Genomic DNA, 6,481 nt, shown 5'->3' with positions numbered 1-6,481 from the left:
ATTGGCCAGTATTGAATTTTTTTGCTAGTATTATTCTTACTTAATATTCCTCATTGAAAGAAAAATTATGTCAATAATGTGCAAACAGATGATTCAAATAGTAAGCTTCGAGAATATTCTACTTAAGAAGGATAAGGATGAATCAGCTTCAATGCATGCTTAGATATCATTAGTTAACATTTTTTTCATAGGTTCATTTCCATTTGACGATCCAAATCTGGTGAGCAAATAAAAGTTGGAAGGATTGAACTGGAGAAAAGGCATTGAGTGAGAGACATGTCATATTGAAATATATTATCAATACATTTTCTGAGGCCTAGCTATTAGCCCAGAAGTTCAATTGTGTAATATCCGTATTCCAGCCCTATGGACCCATGATGATAGCAACCGTGCATTACCCAGGGTGTTGGACATTTTTCTGAAATTTTCTGGGCAATACAGTAGCTCAGTGGGCTTTCTGATGCAGGGTTTATGCCCGAAATGTTGACTCTTCCACTCCTCAGATGCTGCCTGACCTGCTGTACTTTTCCAATGCCACACTTTTCAACTCTGATCTGCAGTCCTCACTTTCTCCTTTGTAAGGAAACCATAGCATCTGGAGGAAACCCATGCAGACATGGGGCGAGCATGCAAAATTCATACAGACAGTCATCCAAGGGTGTAATCGAACCCTGACACTGTGAAGCAGTAGTGCTAACAACTAAGCTACAGTGCTGGAGTTACATCTTGGCTTTCAAATGATTTGTCTTGAATTATCTATAAATCCTGGAACTTTGTATCATCTGGTTAGTAAGTAATGTAAGAAACCTTCGCTATGCATATTATCCAGGAATAAATTTCCATGATGTGTTAACTCATGCAACCAGATTTTACAAACAGGTTTTTGAAAATGAGTTTAATAATTAGATTGAGAGACTTGTGAAGGAACATAACTGAAATAGCCACTAATAAGTGTCATCAGTATTCCACCAAACTTCTAATGGTGCCTGCCAAAATGCCCTAAAATGTCATGTAAAAGTGAACAACAAAATTATCATATCCACTTGAAAGGACAAGAACACCAGAAAATAGGTACAGGGATAGTTAAAATGTTGTGGGCGGCACGGTGGCACAGTGGCACAGTGGTTAGCACTGCTGCCTCACAGCGCCAGGGACCTGGGTTCAATTCCCGACTCAGGCGACTGACTGTGTGGAGTTTGCACGTTCTCCCCGTGTCTGCGTGGGTTTCCTCCGGGTGCTCCGGTTTCCTCCCACCGTCCAAAGATGTGCGGGTCAGGTGAATTGGCCATGCTAAATTGCCCGTAGTGTTAGGTAAGGGGTATATGTAGGGGTATGGGTGGGTTGCGCTTCGGCGGGTCGGTGTGGACTTGTTGGGCCGAAGGGCCTGTTTCCACACTGTAAATCTAATCTAATCTAATCTAAGTAGTTATGAATAGGTACAGAGAATAATTTAAAAAGCTAATGGAAATAATTTTGGAGCTAGACTTTATATTAAAGGACTAGACTACAAGAGAGTTCAAAGGAGTACAAGATGGGGTTCAGCCATACGAGGTTCTGTTTAGACCACACCTGGAGTGTGTGAGCTGTTCTGGGGACCATATCTTGAAGGAATTCTTTGGAGGGAGTTCATGTAGATTTGCCACAATCATACTTACACTCCAAGGTTTAAATTACAAGGAGACATTACGCAAAGAGGGTTGTATTCTTCGGAATTTGGAAGGTTAAGGGGTGATTTGATCAAAATGTTCAAATTTCAAGAAAAAGGGGAGAAAGATGGATAGAGAGAAACAAATTTGCTGATTGGTGAGTCCAGGATAATTAAAAAGAATAAAATATAGACCCCTCAGCAGTAAAATGAAGAAGCACACTTACAAAGAGTGCTAAAAATTTGGAAGTCTTTTTCACAAGTATCATTGAATGCTGAAAAGATTGTTCATTACAAATCTAATATTGTTAGAGTTTTGTTGGAGGTATCTTAAGAGATGTGGATAAAAGTGTCAGGGAGATCATTTGGCAATAATTAACATGTATTTTGTTTTTAGAAAGTGTACTTAGAGTGAAATGGACAAGCCCTAACTTTCTGTGGCAAGTTTAGATTTATCTATCACCTTTGGAACATCACACTGTTCAATACTCCTGAGTCAGATAATGAGATGTCATTTTTGTGCAGTTTATGGAAAACTTCACTCCTCAAACAGCAGCTTCAAGATTTTTTCTGCTTGCCATCCCTATTATATGTGGATCTGAAAGGGTTAATACTGAAGAATGCCTAAGCACAACCAAATGTGACATGCTATGTTGACTTTTTCACAGTTGAGGATATGAGACCTAACATCTGGTCCTCCTCAAAGTCCCTGTAACATTGGCTATCATATCAATGTAACCTGTAACTAGCTGCTAACATGCAATTAACTATATTATGCTAACTACACCAATCTTGTATTTAGACCAGGAAGTGGTTTTGCTCTAGCATACTGGTCCAGGCAGGCCCTGTAGTTTTTTTACTTGTAAAGGGAATGGTGGTAGCAACCTTAATCACAAGCAACAGCTTATGCAGTATAGTGAGCTGGCATCGTATAAAGGAGGCACCTGGTTGTGTCAAATTCTATAGCTTGGGAGATATAATGTATGCCTCCTGGAAATGCGAGTTATTTGTTCAATTTCTGATGAATAAAGGAGTGATATTCACTCATTTACTGATGATCTGGATACGTGTTAAAATTCTCTTAATGATGGAGCCTCTGATCTTTGGGCACTGCATAAAATCTTCATTGTTAGGGTTGTTTGCTGTTTTCATTAAATTCAGAAAATTTCAGGCTTTCAGAGATCAAAAAGCCAAAATACCGACCCAAAAAAAAGCCAAATGCAGATTCCTGGTCGTGACGTTAATACAGCTTTTGTGTAAGAGGAGGCCCAGTTAATGGGAGCAAGATGAAAATACTGCCAATTATGCTTTAAGGTAGGAAATGTTCTACTTAACAGCTTGGCTGCGAACTGGCAAAAGTCAATCCATGGCAGTTATCGGGCATCCTCATCAACTTGCACTGGGACTCATATTTGGTGACATAGCCGTACTAAACATATTTTTCCCACATCGAACAAGAGTCCCATTAAATTTTTAAAAATACAGCTACAATGCAAAGAACAGATTATCCATGATGTCACAGTGACCTTGCTTTCTCAAAGTAAGCTAACTCCTCTGTCTCAATTATTGAAGGAATCCTTCACTAAAAGTTTACAATGCACGTTTCTGCTTTCAATCTTAATGCTTTTATTAAAAAGGTTGTGCAACTAGTTCACTGGTTGCTTGTAAAACACTGGTTATAGTCTGCTCATGAAGAAAATATTTTAAAATCTTACTTTAATGCAAATTTTGATTATTTCTGACAATTTTGGGACATGGAATTAAGAGTTTTATTCTACTAGTGCTGGACAGCCATTATTCCTAACAATTATACATTGGACTACTTTTCATAGAAGTTGTGATTCTCTTTGTGTGGAAATTTACAGCATTTCTTTTTCATAGTTAAGGAGGAATGAAGTAAGATATTTTGATCACCTAATATAAAGATTCATTGTCTTCACGAAAGTTGCAGAGAGCATGTGATTTGATAACTTTTGTGCAACAGCTAAATAGCACCCTTATACCGTGACATGAGAACAAAATGCATCTTAATAAAGTTAATAGTTTATTTGTCTGCCGGTGAGCTGACAAGCTTATTTTATTCGAGACTTAGAGGGTTATTTCTCCCACTTGTTCTTACTATGCTGCTGGTAAGAACATTGCTGACTGGGAGAGACTTAAAAAAAAACGCATCAATCAACAGTAATTTCTAAACTGTAAAGAAACACTTATCTTCCATGTCCTGTAAAAACCATAAAGTGTGCAGCACATATCTGATCTTACACAATGTTACACTGCACGCACAGTTTTGCTTGATATAGGTACGGATCTTCAAAAATAAAACAACCTCTGCCAGGGTGCAGTTTTAACTGCTCTTCAAATAGCAATTTAAGCCTTCTCCTCTGTAATACAGTAAACCATCATAACCTGTCTCTTCCCATTTGTTTTAACCTACAACCACCACATACTGATTTGGCTGTGTGTGGCTTCCTCTATTGCTATTTATTACTTTCCTCAACTCCTGAAATTCTGTTTGCAATTTAGGGCCACAAATTAGAAGCGTAAGTCATCTGTTTCCTATAATTCCTCTGTCAGCCTGGAATCACATTTGGAACTGCACACCAACAGATCTGCCTCACAACCAGCCTCCTAGCCTGTCTGAGACTCTCTGATTGGCTGCAGAGTACTAGAATTGCATAAAACAGGAGCCACTAAAGCAGGCTGGTTGCCCACTATTCATTAATACATTACTTCTCCTTGGTTTCATTGAACTCCCTGCCAGTTTTGTAATGAACCCTTAAGCTGTTAGAAGTTGGTAAAACCTGGAATTTTGTTCAAGAATTAAAATCAGTTTTAAAGTTTTCCTGCATATTACATAATATTTGACCCAACCTTTTAAATTAATAGATATTTAAGAGAACAGAAGATAAGGATTCCAAACTGCTGTTTTTTGAATTTTTAATGATCTTTTATCAGTGCCAAGAACCTAAACATTTCCAAGATTAATATTAAATTCTTATGATTACCGTATATACTTGAGTAAAAGTCAATCTCATGTAAAAGTCAACTCTCTATTTTTGGCTAAATAATCCTAAATTTCCCATATATCTCATCTAAAAGTCAACCTTATTTCTTCACAGATAACAGATCAACATTTGTGAGTCAAGGTATTATCTAGTGCATAAATGTTACAATGAGAAAATGACTTTTTTCTTGTGCTGTTATGTGTTTTGATGTATACCGACTTTAGGCTATGAATTTCTTAAGTTCATTACCGAACGCGCACTATAATTAGTGTGATACAAAGTGTGAAACATCATCATTTCCTAAATAAGATAGGCCTATATGTATTTATTTCACTATAATAACCATTCAGATGTTGACAATTTTTCATGGCTACATTGATCGGTGAGACTGTATGAGAGTCAAATGTCCGATAACATTTTTATCAGAAATAAAAGCTTAAAATGTTAGTTTGATAAACTAAAACAACAGTAAGTGAGAGAAGATGGAAATAGAAGAATTTGGCGCAAAAGTTTAAGGTGCATCAGATCAAAGTCAGGTGACAACCTCCCTTTGTGTACAGCTCAGCTGAGCTCAGTTCCCTTGTAGCAATAATGGAATTACCATAATCCATTGTGCATGACTTTCAGCTCCTCAAAAATAGTATCCATGTAGTAGTTGACCCCATTAATATAACCTTAAAAAATAGTCTAAAAAAATTGACTTTCACATGAATACATACAGTGATTGTCAAAGTGCAATATTCCTTCCTCAACAATTACTTTCGGCATTTGTCTGCTGACATAAAATAAGTTCTACTTTGCACTATACATTTTGATTGGAGCAGAAACCGAGTGGCATTTAATAAGTTATCCTTGTGTGCAGCACTTGACTGGTTGCCCTTCTATATTCAAACCTGTTAACTGTCCTCATATATGCATTCTATTGGCCACCCTTAGACACAGTCAATTGGTTATCCATGTACACTGCACTCTATTGATGGCCCTCATATCCACACGCAATTGGATACACTTACACAAGTGCCCGCCAGGCCACCCTTGTTCTGATATATCACAACTGATTTTCCACTCAGGCAAATGGTAAGGATATCTAAGATATATAACAACAACAACCACAACAATTTTTATTTATAAACCACTTTTAATATCATAAAATGTCCCAACGTATTTCATAGAAACACTATCAAGCAAAATTTGGCGTTGAATCACTTAACGCAACATTAAGACACGTGACCTAAAGCAGAATGAAGTGGCTGGTTTTAAGGAATATTTGAAAGGAGGATAGAGAATTAGAGATGTTCAAAGAAAGAATTCAGAGCTCACAGTTAAGCTGCAGAAGGCTTGTCCATCAATGGTGGAGGGATTAGAACTGACAATGCACAAGTTGCCACACTTGGGAGAGTGCAGATATCTTGGAGGGTAATAGGGATAGTAGAAATTTGAAGGGACAAAATCTCTTGTGATCTAATAATGGGTAGCCAATCTGACAATGGCAGTGTTATATTTCTGCTGAAGTTGAAAGTTAGTCTCAGTGTAATACAACAGCAGAAACAAATGGTAGCAACACCAAGTGACTGTTGTCTGCTGATCTCCAGTAGGGTATCCAAGTGTTGGTAAACGAGATCTTGGAATCATTCATAAACAGTTTCTACCGCTTAACACCCAACTGCCACCATGATCTGATCTGCCTTCACAATCGATCATAGATGAAGGTTTTTTTAAACCATCAACAGGTTATTAGCACTGGTTAACAGAGCTTAAAAACTAGATGCGGATACTGTAGTTACTGAAACAGTCAATGACTGTAGTTGTCAGACCTGGGCGCCTCTTTTTT

This window comes from Hemiscyllium ocellatum, chromosome 7 (genome assembly GCF_020745735.1).
Source record: "Hemiscyllium ocellatum isolate sHemOce1 chromosome 7, sHemOce1.pat.X.cur, whole genome shotgun sequence".
Lineage (NCBI taxonomy): Eukaryota > Metazoa > Chordata > Chondrichthyes > Orectolobiformes > Hemiscylliidae > Hemiscyllium > Hemiscyllium ocellatum.
The sequence above is the reverse complement of the archived record's forward strand: the minus strand, read 5'-3'. Positions refer to the sequence as shown.